The following is a 14275-nucleotide window of genomic DNA, read 5'->3' as shown; positions in this document are numbered from 1 at the left end:
TAGAAGAAATTTGTGAAATTCTGAAAACCAAAATTGCCCAAAGGACAGGCAAAAAAAAAAAAAAGAGAAACATCATGCAAGAGCAAAATGAGGCAAAAACTCTGGAATGCATGTCCAGAATCTTGCAAAAGTATTCCAAGTAAAGTGAAAATCAGAAGCGAATGCTAATTTAAGATAACAATCACTACAAAAAAAACGCTTAAATTGCGGGGGTTATTTTTAAGGTTTGCAGCGGTTTGAAACCCTCGCAATGTGTTGTTGCGGCGGTTACCAAAACCCCCACAATAACAGTTGTCCCAATCAATTAGCAGCGATTTTTTGCTGACCGCCAGAACTAAGTAGCGGAGATTATTTACGACAGTTGACCCCCGTAACTCTAAAATTTAATCTTTTAAAAATAATTCTTAATTACGAATTGCGGCGGTTTAGAACCTGCGCAATATAATTTTTACTTTTTTTAAAAAAAAAAAGAGCTTATATTTAAAGGTCCTGACCGTCACATAACCCCAGCAATTCATTAAGTTCTTTAATTTATATATAGATCACAAAATCACTAATTAAGCTGTAAATCATAATCAAAGCAAAAAAACATTTTAAAACTTTAAGAGATATCGATAACATATCGTAAAATCACAAATGTTATCATAAAGTACCATTAGTTTTTTAAACTAAAAATTTAAGTAGCATCATCAGACTCAAAAACTAAGTTTAAACACAATACATTCACTCCAACATTCTAACATTTGTTCCTACCATACAATACAATGAAATCAACGGTTGTCACTAGGATTACTATCACCGCATGATCTTCTAGCGTCCATGGGTGAAAGGGATCCACTAGCCGCATCACTTGGCTGCATAATGAAAAACATAGAAACAGAGTGTAATTAGCTGATCAAAATCCATATGATTAAATTCTGAAACTCTAATCCACTAATTCATCTAAATCTCACTAGATCCTTAGTTCGAAGTTCGAACTAAGGAGAACATCTAGCTTTGTTCAAAGCGCACAATTAACCACACAGAAAACCAAAAAAATAGCGATAACAAACTCAATGCAACTAAAATAATACAACTACACAAAATCGTACATAATTTGAACATGCATAAAAACACAAAAATAGAGTAGGATTGAACAAATAGCTTATCACGTTCTAAAACTTCAGCTCCAAATACAACTAGATCCAAACCTAGCTTTGTTTAAAGCGCACTATAAAGCAGGAAACCAAAACATAGAGATAACGAACTCAATGCAAATCAAAATAATACTACAACACAAAATTGTACAAAAATTGAAGCTGCATAAGAACAAGCTTCGAATTAATAAAAAAATATCAATTTAAACATAGATATAAGATAGATGTGGGGTGCTCCCTTTCAAGGTCTCAAGTTCGAAACCCACTGGGTGCAAACAATTTCTGAGGGCCATCGGACTGGGGTAAAACCCTGAATTACCCGTGGTGCACTTGCGGGAAACTCCTTGCCGAGGGCCTGTGCACCCCCGGGATTAGTCGGGGCTCAAAGAGACCCGGACACCCGGTGCTTAATCAAAAAAAAAAATAAGATAGATGTGGAAATGGAATTTCCACCCAAAGTAAGTATTCCAGTTGTTAGGGGTTTGTTGACCATAGCAACACAGACCACCAAAATATTTAGAATCTTCTTTTTTTCCCTTTGGTTGGGTAAAAAGTAACTTTATTGAAATACCAGCAAAAGTAATTGCTGGGAGAAGTTACACCCAACAGAGAGCCAGTACAGATTATCTAATGCACTGAGAACATCAACAGTGGCCATGCAATCATTTACCACCTAAACTTAGAATCTATATGACCGGTTCTGGTATCCACAAATTCAAAGACTCTCGCGCAACTAATTTGCTATCCAAATGCAAAACATATATTCTCGCAAGAAATTTCATTACTGCTGGCATCCACTTCTGATTGAGTCGCACAAAACTCTCCATAAAATATAGTTGGCATACCTATCCAACCAAATATGCAAGATACATGTGCTGATTTTCTAATTTTATTGTGAGTTGTTTATTGACAAATAGTAACTGTGCCTATGTGCATAGCAATGCCGGTCTCAAAAGGAGGAGGGGCGCGGAGGGTTAACAGCCAGCATAAATAGCCAAGTTATGGTGAATCCTCTGAGGATTCAGAGATCATACTAGCTTCCTCATTCTTCACTTCAAGAACCTTATCATCATTCTTAGTGGTAATTAGTTAGTGTTCACTAGTAATCCAACTATTTTACCTCCTTGTATAACTCTTCAGCATCTTAACTACTAGGCTACCAGAAGGTAAGTCTTCTGCATCTTAACTACTAGGCTACCAGGAGGTAAGTGTAGTAAAGCCTGAAAACTCTATCAAACAACAAAAGGCCGAATCATGTCCAAATTTCCCAAGACAGCCTTTTCTGATGCTCCCACTATCCCAAAAAAGATAACTGTATACTTCTGTAGTCTACTGAGGTTTTCCCTAAAATGGTGTCCAGGCCTTTCAACCAATCAATACGACCCCGGAGAGTCATTTTTGCTGAAACTCGAGCAGTTTCTTGAAAACTCGCTCAAACTTTTTCAATCCAAAATGTTTCAGATGCTCCTCACTTAGAATCTTTCTCATCAACTAGTCATCTATTGTTAAATATCATACTACCTCAAAAATCAATCAGAACCCACTTCTATCCTGATAACACCACAGCTCTTTTTTTTTTTTTTTTGGTTAAAAACACCACAACTCTTTATTCAAGTTTGATTAGGAAATCCAAACTGCTCATACAGTAGAAAATTAAGCATCAATCACATTCAAAAGTAACTAAACCTCTTTTTCATCTCACACACTAGCTACAATCAGTTTCATATATATACTACTCCCTCTGTCCAAATTTATACGACACTCTTTCCTTTTTAGTCAGTCCCAAAAAAATAAAGTTTTAAACTTCCTATCCAACTGCTCATACGGTAGAAAATAAAACATAGTAGAAAATTAAGCATCAATCACATTCAAAAGTAACTAAACCTCTTTTTCATCTCTCACACTAGCTACAATCAGTTTCATATAAATACTACTCCCTCTGTCCAAATTTATACGATACTCTTTCCTTTTTAATCAGTCCCAAAAAATAAAGTTTTGAACTTCCTAAAAAACACTTCTAGTCCCTGGATAATTACAAGAAACGTCTACACAAAGTTGCCAAAAAAATTGCTAACATCTAAATTCTAGTGAGTGATCTCCGGACTAGGAACTCTTATCTGTTATTTCAATACACAACAAACTAGGATGTACTACTCTGTTTTTACTCTTTGTTTGCTTGTTTCTTATCCAGCTTCAATTTATTACACAACAAACCAGACTTCACTGACACAAAGAGAAGTCTCCATTTTTTTTTTAAACTAAAAACTTGATTTCCTTTAGTAGGCATTGAGGATTGTACACAGTTGAAGCTTTAGGTATATCCCAACAGTGGATAGGAAAAGAACATCATATTACAATTGGATCATCTGAATTATGGCGCAACGAGTTAAACTCCCAATATGGAAGATCGAAGAATATGCTTTTTTTTCTCCATTGTTGAGTTGCACCTTCCCCAACAGTCCCTTTCCTACTTCGTTCCCTTTTATCATTCAATTCTGCTTGTCTTCCAAATGTGACGTTGCTATCTTTCACTTGTTGCAAAATGTCTGACCCTGATAACTTCTTCGGAGGGGTCCTCTCCTCGGCATTCCCATCAAAATGATGCCTCATCATTCTAAATTTATGATTTCTTCCCAAAAACCGTTGATGGCCAATAAAACACCACTTTCTACTATGATGAAGTCGACAAGGTTCTGCGTCAAAATTACAAGAGGGGCATGCAAGACCAGTATGTGTGTTCCAACCAGATAAGATATCAAGTCCAGGAAAATAGTTAGATATCAAGTCCAGGAAAATCGCTAACTGTCCACATAAGGGCTGCTCGCATTCTAAACATTTCATCCTTTGATGAATCAAAAGTGTCCACACCTTCACTCCACAACTCATTCAACTCCTTAATAAAGGGTTGTAGGTATACATCTATGTTATTCCCTGCCGTACGTGGACCTGGAATGATCGTTGAGAGGATGAAATTTGGTTGCTTCATGCACAACCAAGAAGGAAGGTTATATGGAACCAAAACCATAGGCCAAATGCTACAATTAGTACTCATTGTCCCAAAAGGATTGAAACCATCACTAGCTAGGCCTAGTCAAACATGTTGAGGATCATAAGCAAATTCAGGAAAAGTTGTATCAAACCTCTTCCATGCCTCACCATCTCTAGGATGTCTTATGGTTCCATATTTGTTACCATCCTCCGCATGCCAGCTCATATGCTCTGCAATCTTAGAGCACATGAACAATCTTTGTAATATTGGTTTTAATGGAAAGTAGCACAAAATTTTTGCAGGCTTCTTCCTTTTCTTCTTTTGTTTCTTACTTGTAGTAGGCGCATGATCTTTATTGCTCTCCTTCTCGGGCTTCCATCTAGAAGTGTGACAATACTTGCACATTTCTACATTAACGTCATCTTCCCAATACAACATGCAATCATTTGGCCAAGCATCTATCTTGATATAATCAAGACACAACTTCTTGATGGTTTTCTTGGCCTCATAAAAAGAATCAGGAATCTTTGCAAATTTAAATGCATCTCTGAGTAGATCTAGTATCATAGTCATTCCCTTGTCGCGTAACCCAGACAAACACTTTATGTGATAAAGCTTTAATAAAAATTCCAACTTTGAGTACTTGGACCCTTCATACAATTCTTGACGTCCATCTCTAAGCAACTCAAAAAAAATCTTGGTTATTTGAAGCAGGCATATCATGTAACGTTTCTTCTTCTCCCACCACTTGTGACGGACCTACATCAACACCCTCATGCCTTAAGCCCCCGAATGCTTCATTAATCAACAATTCTACAGGATTTTCAATGGGTGGTGCATCTTGAGCGGCCTCTCTGTCTCTAGAATTATGCAATACATTCATTTCCCCTTGCATAAACCAAGTGACATAATTTTGAGGAAATGTCTTGTCAATCAAATGATTAAACACTATTTTTCTGGTCTACCACTTCCGAGAACCACATTTAGGATATGGACATTTTATTTTATCTCCTATAGCTCCATCGTTAAATGCAAAATTCAGAAACTGATTCAAACCAATCACATACTCTGGTGTGTTCCTTGGCATTCCAATCCAAGATTTATCCATTAAAAAATTAAATTAGTGTGCAATAATATCACCTATAAGAATTCATGAGAAAGAAACTGAGTTGTCTATTAGTATAAGTGAACAGAATAGAAAAATGAAAAAAATAATAAATTGTAACAGAGAACATACATAACCAAATAATGATTTCTACACAACTTGAAGGTGCAGAGAATGACGACTTGAAAAATAATGGCTCTGTAGACTAATATATGACTAAGACATTTGTTGTATGTATTTTAAAGTCCATGCTAATAATACTTTGATCTACCATAAGTCTCCTAAAAATTTCAATAATTCAATTTTGTTACTGACCGGGCTTACTGAAGAATACAAAACAGAGCTTTTTTGGTGAATTTTCATATATAATTGGATGTCACTTTTCATTTTTTCAGTTTTGATCTGCCTTCCTAAAGCAACTGGATATAGTGAGGTAATAAACTACTTCCTTTATGTTTTATCATTTAAGCAGTTATTTAGATTAAGAATGTGTTCGCCCTCTTCCCATCTCCTATTTCCTTATTGATCCACTAATATGGAAACAAAAATCAGAGAGGTTTGTAAACTTGGATGAATGCTACATGATGTTTCCCTCTCAATTATGATTCTGTAGCAGTAATTTCTATTATTTAGGCATAGTTGTATTGGCTGTCATCTGATATGGACTAGAATGAGCAGGTTAGATTTGAGAAGGAAAAATAGTGCCCAAAAGAACAAAAATATGCATATCATAAGTAGAGAGGCAAACAAACTGCAGGAAAGTGATACTAAGAAATATATTTATTTCCAAAGGCACACAAACAATTGTCTTTCCAACAATGAGACATCTCTATTTTAGAGTTGCAGATGCTACACAATGCTTTTAATCCAATATTCAAACACCACCAAACAAGAACAATACCTGCAGCTTGGTGTACTAGAGTACAACATAGAATTACAATCTTAGTGCAGATTCAGCCACACCTAAAAAATAAGCTTTGCGACCTACTTTCAGATGTAGTATTTGAACTTAAATTCAATCAAGAGTGTTTCTTAAGGACCCCCAAAACATGATTTCTACACAACTTGAAGATGCAAAGAATGACGATTTGAGAAATAAGCAGCATCGACTAACTTGGAATGTCTCGTTATGGCTGTGAGCCAACAGAGACAAGCTAAAAAAGCTCTAAAGCTGAAGCTTTAATTAAATAATCTTTTTAGAGGATTTTTGGTTAAGAAAAGGAGTCAATAAAATTGTATCCATCAAGTTCAGCAATATATCCTCAATTTACTATGAAACTCAACCTGACTCATCCACTATACCAAACTGTCAGGTCATGGACATGGAACTATATCAATAAAAAAGCGACTCAGTGATTATCATTCTTAAGAAGCAGACGACATACTCCACTAATGGTTGTTATTAACAGAGAAAAGATGTAATTTCCAGGTTATGCCAACCAACCAACTACTCGATCCTAAATTTATCGGGGTCAGCTCTAGGAATGTTTAGTTTAACTGTGTACTGGACTACATAATGGCAAACTGAGCATATTTAATTTGAAAATCCTCTACAAATTGGATAGGCTATTGTTGTAGCCAAGGTTTCCTAAAGTACATTCATTATATGATTTAGACTACACCTAACACCTAGGGCCTACTTTGAGGTTTGGTTATCATTCAGATATTAGGTAATATTGCTTGCAAGTCTAGAGACAAATTTCTGCAAACATTAATAAGCACACCACCTCACCTTTCACATGGAGGACGGTGGCTTCCCAAAAGTACCAAAAGAACAGCTCCATAAATAAAAGCCATTACGCCTTCAAGATTTTATGAGGATTACATTTCAACCAAAAAACATATAACAGAGAAAGAGCAAAATTATGATGGAATTAGCCGATTGAACTGTCTATCTCATTTAAGTGGAGAAGGGTAAAGTGATAGGCTCATTATCTGTTGAGTTACGGAGATAAAAACAACGGCTTCTTATTTATTAGAAAGAACAAAAAAATCCCCACCTCATCTAGTAAGCTCATATATACACAAGGCATTTTTGCAACTTTTTAACACAATCTAGCTGTATCATCAAACTACAAAGATGCGGAGTTATCTCAACCCTCAAATGGAAATATATGTATTCTGAAAATCTATCCAAATTTCCAGATTCAACATAATTCTCAAAGAATCTAAAATAAACAAAGAGAAGCCAAATCCAGCATATAGTAACCAAAAAAACATCGAAAACAGAATTACAAGCTATGAAAGACCCACAAATAGGGAAGATGAAAATACACAAAATTACAGATTACACAAACCCAAAAATAGGGAAGATGAAAGACCCATTTGTAGGGATAACTGTAATTGAAGACATACCTGTCGATTTCTATGCCAGAGTGAGTGATAGAGATGCCTTTGACACAGCTAAATGAGGGAACCGAAGAAAATGAGGGCAAAGTTCACACAAAATATTCAATTCTGAGAAAATTAAAGTACAAGGAAGCATGAAATTTGAGAAAATTAAAGTACCTTGGAAGATTCAACTTATGGTGACAAAAAAGTCTCATAATTAGAAACGGTGATAAGTTTGATCAGCCAAGGTCAAACTTGTCTTAAAAATGTAATTAACTAAAATTGAGATTGAATTATAATTTTTAAAACTTATAATCTTTTACAAAATACATAAAAGCCCATACACATTATACAAAAACTTCTTCCAACCCACACACATTATACCAAAACTCCTTCCAACCCACTTCCCTCACGACCCCAATTACTTGTTCATTTTATTTCAAAAAAAAAAAAAAGTCGTTCCCAGTTCGTCTCTGTCTCTCTCCGTTGCTGCTGCAAAAAACCGGCGACCACCATTGTTGATGCTCGTTCCTCTCTCTCCATTGCTACTGCTCATTTCTCTCTCTCCATTGCTGTTGCTTCTCTATTCATTCTCAGGTAAATTTTTTTTTTTCACTTGGTTCAAAAGTTAGGGTTTTGAAATCAGAGTGTGAAAATGATGATTTTGGTTAGAGAAGATGAAGAAGAGCATGGGTTTTCTTGAATGTTGTTTGTTTTGTTGTAGTTTCGTGTATTTGTTGCACTTGTTGGGGTTTGTGAGTTTGTAAATAGTGGTTGTGGTTGTGAAATTATGGTTTTTGGTGCTGTTTTTGTTCTTCTTCTCCTTGTTGTTTCGGAAAAAAAGGCTTACAATTTTGTTGATGTTTTCCAACAACTGAGGTTACCTATTGCAGCAAATTCAGCACTTGTTTGACAGTTGCAAACATCTGCTGAGGTTGCATGGTTTGGTGTATTTTGTTTAAGTTGTGAGTGAGATTTGTGATGGTTGTGTGTTTGTAGTGAAATATAGATGTTTTGTAGTTAAATTTAGATGTTTTTGTTGTTGTTGTTGTTGCTGTTACAGCAAATTCAGCACTTGTTTGACAGTTGCAAACATCTGCTGAGGTTGCGTGGTTAAAATAAATCATATTTGGTGTATTTTGTTTAAGTTGTGAGTGAGATTTGTGATGGTTGTGTGTTTGTAGTGAAATATAGATGTTTTGTAGTTAAATTTAGATGTTTTTGTTGTTGTTGTTGCCGTCATGCTATGGTTTAGAAAAAGTTTTGATTTTATCCAACAGCTGCTGGATAAAATCAAAACAATTGTTGAGGTTTTTGCAGCAACTGAAGCAGTTGTTGTAGCACATTAACAAGCTGTTGTAAAAAATCAAAACAGTTGCTAAGCTGTTGCTACTGTTTTTCTATTTCCAACATATTAAGATTCTGTTGCAACAAGTAATAAGTTGTTGCAACAACTTCGTATTTTGTTGCAACATATTCTTAATCTGTTGCAACAACTGATTACTTGTTGCAACATATTCCTTTTCCCTTTTTACTTTGAATGTTGCACTAACCAATTAAAACTGTTTTTCTATCTGCTGTGTGTAGATAAAATGGCTCCAGTTAAAAGAAAAGGAGAGAAACCAACTGAGGGATAAAGTAGTAAAAGAGCTAAGGTGCAAACACCATTAGAAAAACTTGTGACTGTTATTTGTCAATCAACAAATGAGGAAAGAGTTAGTGAAACTGGGGCTTCAGAAAGAGAGGAAACCCACGAAACCTCTGTTGGGCATGAAGAAGAAAGTGATAAAAATGAACAAAGTGAAGAAACTAGAGAAGAAAGTGAAAAAGATGATGAAAAATCTGCTGAAGGAGATGAAGAAAATGCTGAAAGAGATGAAGAAGAAGGAGATGAAGGGGATGAAGGAGCTGAAGAGGATGAAGGAGGTGAAGAAGATGCAGAAACTGAAAATGGTAATGAAGAAGAAGAAGAATCAACAGATCAGACCTTGGTCGAGTTAAGAAGAAAAAGGAAACATAATGTGAATGTCAATCTTGTTGAGTCTTCTAGTATTGCCACAGATCCCATTAGACCTTCGATTGAGGAGGTCGTCAAGAGTTTCAGCATTGAAAAGTACGGCGTGACGATGCCGCTGAATGGAAATAAGGATTTGTCCGGTGATTTTGTGGTTAGATCAACCATGGGCAAGGGCTTTGACACCTTCAGGGGCATTCTCTAGCAGCAGGAGTTGGAGAATTTCTTTAGGGCTAGCTGTTTTGGGCTCTATTTAGATTTTCCTGAAGATACCGGTGCCCGATTTCAAATGACAATGGTTTATGAGCTTTTGAAGCGTAAGATTATTTGTGATAGAAAGGATGAGATTTGGATCAATTACTGTGGCATGCCGGTTTGCTTTGGCATGAAGGAGTTTGCCATAGTTACCGGATTGAGATGTTATCCTTGTGAGCCTCTTCCTACTGTTGTATTAACCAAGCCAGCCCGGACGCCCAAGGCAGCCAAGAAAGCAAAGGGTTCCAAAGCTAAGAATGATGTCTCTTTGGTAAACTTAGTGGGAAAGAGCTACATTCAAAAGAAATTGTTGCAAAACTTGGAGTCCAAAACTTTCTCAAAAAAGCACAAGGAGGCACTGTGCTTAGTTTGGTTTGTGCACAGTGTTCTTTGGGCAAGAGACGTAAACTACAACATACCACTTGGATTGATTAAACTTGCTGGGGACTATGATGTCTTCAACAACTATGCCTGGGGTTTTCAAAGCTTTAGCTTGACTGTTGAGTATTTGATGAAGGATTTGAAGCCAACGGGGAAGACACAAAACCTATATGGCTTCCCTTGGGCTTTCATGGTAAATTTTCTTTAATGTTTTACCTTTTTTTTTAATTTCAATCATTATTTTGATTTTTGATGGCATTTTTTTTTCTAGGCTTGGGCATTTGAAGCCATTCCCCACCTTAGGCATCAAGTCAAGGAATACTCCGAAGAAGTTACCTATCCAAGAATTCTTAGATGGCTCACTGCCAGGAAAAACACAAAATTGAGTGTTGACCTTTTCACCCCCCCTCCCCTAAGGAAGCTGTAAGCATTAGAACACAACAGATGACTAGGTGTTGCAACAACTTTTATAATCTGCTGCAACAACACGTGCATCTATTGCAACAAGTTATGCATCTGTTGGACAATGTCCAACAGATAATTAACCTGTTGCAACAAGTTACCCAATAGATGAATCTGTTATAACATGCAACTAGTTTTTTACAACAGATGAGTAACCTGCTGCAACAAGTTACCCATCTGTTGGAATATGTCCAACAGATTATAAACCTGCTGCAACAAGTTGACAATCTGTTGGACAATTTCCAACAAGTACCACAGCTGTTGCAACATATCACTTTATTTGCTAATTTGATAACTTCTGAATCTGTTACAGTAAGTTCTTACAACAAGTACAATGATCTGTTGCAACAAATTACTAATCTGTTGTACAATATCCAACAGATGAGCAACCTACTGCAACAAGTTACCCATCTGTTGGAAAATTTCCAACAGATGAGATACCTGCTGCAACAATTTACCTATCTGTTGGACATTGCCCAACAGATGTGTAACCTTTTGCAATAACCTGATAACTTGTTTTAAATAGGTTTTGCTTTTTATGATTTAGCACCATTATGATATATCTACTTTCTTGTTGTAGGTTATGAACCCATGGCTTGTCCCAACAATAAGAGAGTTGGAGATGCCATGCCTTGTCACCTTTATGCCCATAGAATCTGTGCCTGACTTATTGATTGATGGGTTTCAAAGGGGAATTGGCTGGAGTGACAGCCATCACTAAGGTTGATGATGTTGTAGCTGGTGGTGGTGGTCATATTGCTGGTGGTCATGTTGTTATTGGTGCTGGTGGTGATGTTGCTGTTGATGCTGTTGGTGGTGTTGATGCTGTTGGTGGTGTTGTTCAGCCTATTGATGTTGTTGTTGTTGGTGGTGGTGGTGTTGGTGTTAGTGGTGGTGGTGGTGTTGGTGATGATACTTGCTGGGGAAAAATTAAGAGATGATGATGCTAATATTGGTGGATTTACTCCAATTCCTGGATTGAGTGATTTTTCCGGATTTGGTGGTAATTTTAGTGGTGGTGGATTGAGTGGTAAAAGATTTGCTGATGTTGGTGCCGGTACTTCTAAGGTGCCCTCATGTGCTTGTGAGTGCACCACTTGCAAGGACAAAATGGATAATTTGATTAGAAAGGTGGAGGAATTGGTGTAGGCCCAAGAAGCCACAAACACTTCTATGCAGAGGTTGATATCCAAGAGGGGTATCAATCCATCAAAGAATCTTTCCTCACCTTATACTTCTGTTCATGTTCGGAGGAGGGGCAAAGCAATTGCCAAGGCACTTGCATCAGTTTGATCAAGAAGATCTGTTGCTACTCCCAGTAAGTCAATTGAGACTCCTCTTCTTGATGTTGGGCAAAAAGTGCTAAAGAAGGTGGACATTTTCAAGCCTGTACACGCCCAAAGAAAGAAAAAGGTTGAGACTGCAATCAAGTCCAAAAAGAGTGGGAGAACCATGTACTCAATGTATGAATTTGGAGCAGCAAACTTCAAGGCTCTGACAAGCATGGAAATTTGGTGGGAGGATTGGGTAAGTTTCAACATTTGTATATATCTATCTGATTCAGTATGTTGTTGCAACAAGTAGATAATCTGTTGCAACAAGTTAACTAGTTGTTGCAACAGTTCCTTTATTTTGTTGAATCTGCTGCACCAAGTTAATTAGCTGTTGCAACAAGTAGATAATCTGTTGAATCTGTTGCACCAAGTAACTAACTGTTTTACTACTTTTACTTTAGTATGTAGATGAAGTCCTGCTTCTAATGCGTATGAGGCAAATCAATTTCCCTGAGTACTATGATTCCACTGACATAATCCTGGACCTCAACTTTTACAACAACATGTCCAAGAGGTACGCAAAATTGACAAAAGAGAGTACAGTTCCAAATGTCGTGCTTCTGAAGGTTAGACTTGCTGAATTCAAGTGGGATGATGATATGGTCGATTATTGTAAGGGTGTCAGACCCTACCCGGGAGGATGCTCGTGGGCTGGTACAAAAAGGGTTTTAATAGTGATGAATATTAATGCCACACATTTTGTCACTCTCGAGATCATGATTGAAGAGGGAGTGGTAAATGTGTATGACTGCAACGTTTCTGTCTACGAAGAATCTGATTTATTTTGTTTTATGGAGCCGGTAATGGAATTTTGGCCCAAGTTATTGCAACAGAGTGGAATGTTCGCACACTTGCCTGCAAAGTTACTCAATGAATCGTGGGAATTCAATAGGCTACAGAATCTCCCCCGCAATGTCACTAGTAGGGCATGTGGTTCGTGGTCAATTGCTTTTATGGAGGCTTTGCTTACCGGCACAACTGTGACAAAACCCGAAAGTCTAATCAGCGACAACTCTGTAGGGAGGATGCAATGGAGATGGGCATTAGGTGTCATTGAAAAGGTGTTGGAGCCCTAAGATGGGTTGATAAACAGTTCATTGATTTTGCGTTTTTTGGAGCCAAAATATGGCCCGTTGAACAATTTAAGTATATATTAGGAGTTTTTTATGACATTATGTAATTTAAGTATATATTAGGTGTTCAGTACTTTTCTAAGACATTTTGTTAAGTATATATTAGGTGTTCATTATTTAAGTTGTGTTCAATACATTATGTTCAGTGGTTTCAGTAGTTTTAAACAAGTCACAAAATCTAACAGCTGTTGAAGAAGTTGCAATAACTGACCCATCTGTTGCAACAAGTTTTTAATATGTTGTAACGGATGAGTAAGTTGTTGCAACAAGTTGGTAATCTGTTGCAACAGATGGTTTAGTTGTTGCAACATATGGGTCAGTTGTTGCGACAAATCTAACTGCTGTTGAAGAAGTTGCAACGACTAACCCATTTGTTGCAACAGGTTTGTAATCTGTTGCAACAGATGAGTCAGTTGTTGCAACAAGATGTAAATTTGTTGCAACAGTTGGTTCAGTTGTTGCAACATATGGGTTAGTTGTTGCGATAAATCTAACTGCTGTTTTAGAAGTTGCAACAAGTTGATAATCTGTTGCAACAAGTTTGTGATCTGTTGCAACAGATGAGTCAGTTGTTGCAACAAATCTTTCAATTGTTGAAGAAATTGCAACAACTAACCCATCTGTTGCAACAAGTTTGTAATCTGTTGCAACAGATGGGTTAGTTGTTGCAACAAGTTCATAATATGTTGCAACAAGTGCATTATCTGTTGTAACGGATGAGTAACCTGTTTAAAAGCGTCACATTTAGTAAACAATAAGTATCATTGGTTTTCGTCGTTTACACCTAAATATGGGTGAATCATGTAGTTCTCATCAAATTACACCAACGATTGCTCGATTTGGGAAGTATACGCTTACTTGATCATATGTCCTGACTCAGAATACCATCAAATTGGTTAGGAACAATTAGTAAACAATAAATATCATTGGTTTTCGTTGTTTACACCTAAAAATGGGTGAATCAAGTAGTTCTCATCAAATTACATCAACGATCGCTCGATTTGGGAAGTATACGCTTAGTTGATCATATGTCCTGACTCAGAATACCATCAAATTGGTTAGGAATATTTAGTAAACAATAAATATCATTGGTTTTCGTTGTTTACACCTAAATATGGGTGAATCAAGTAATTCT

General features: G+C 36.7%; 1 long non-coding RNA gene across 1 annotated transcript; it reads right to left on the bottom strand.

Annotated features, from left to right (window-relative positions):
• Positions 1-591: 591 nt before the first annotated feature.
• LOC132623470 (uncharacterized) lies at positions 592-7732 on the bottom strand. The gene is made up of 2 exons (XR_009576246.1): positions 7586-7732; positions 592-854 (listed from the first exon to the last, which is right to left on the bottom strand). It is a non-coding gene; the product is annotated as an uncharacterized LOC132623470 (long non-coding RNA).
• Between the last annotated feature and the right edge of the window lie 6543 nt (positions 7733-14275).

Source organism: Lycium barbarum, chromosome 12 (genome assembly GCF_019175385.1).
Source record: "Lycium barbarum isolate Lr01 chromosome 12, ASM1917538v2, whole genome shotgun sequence".
Classification (NCBI taxonomy): domain Eukaryota; kingdom Viridiplantae; phylum Streptophyta; class Magnoliopsida; order Solanales; family Solanaceae; genus Lycium; species Lycium barbarum.
This window is presented reverse-complemented; position numbering and strand designations above follow the sequence as displayed.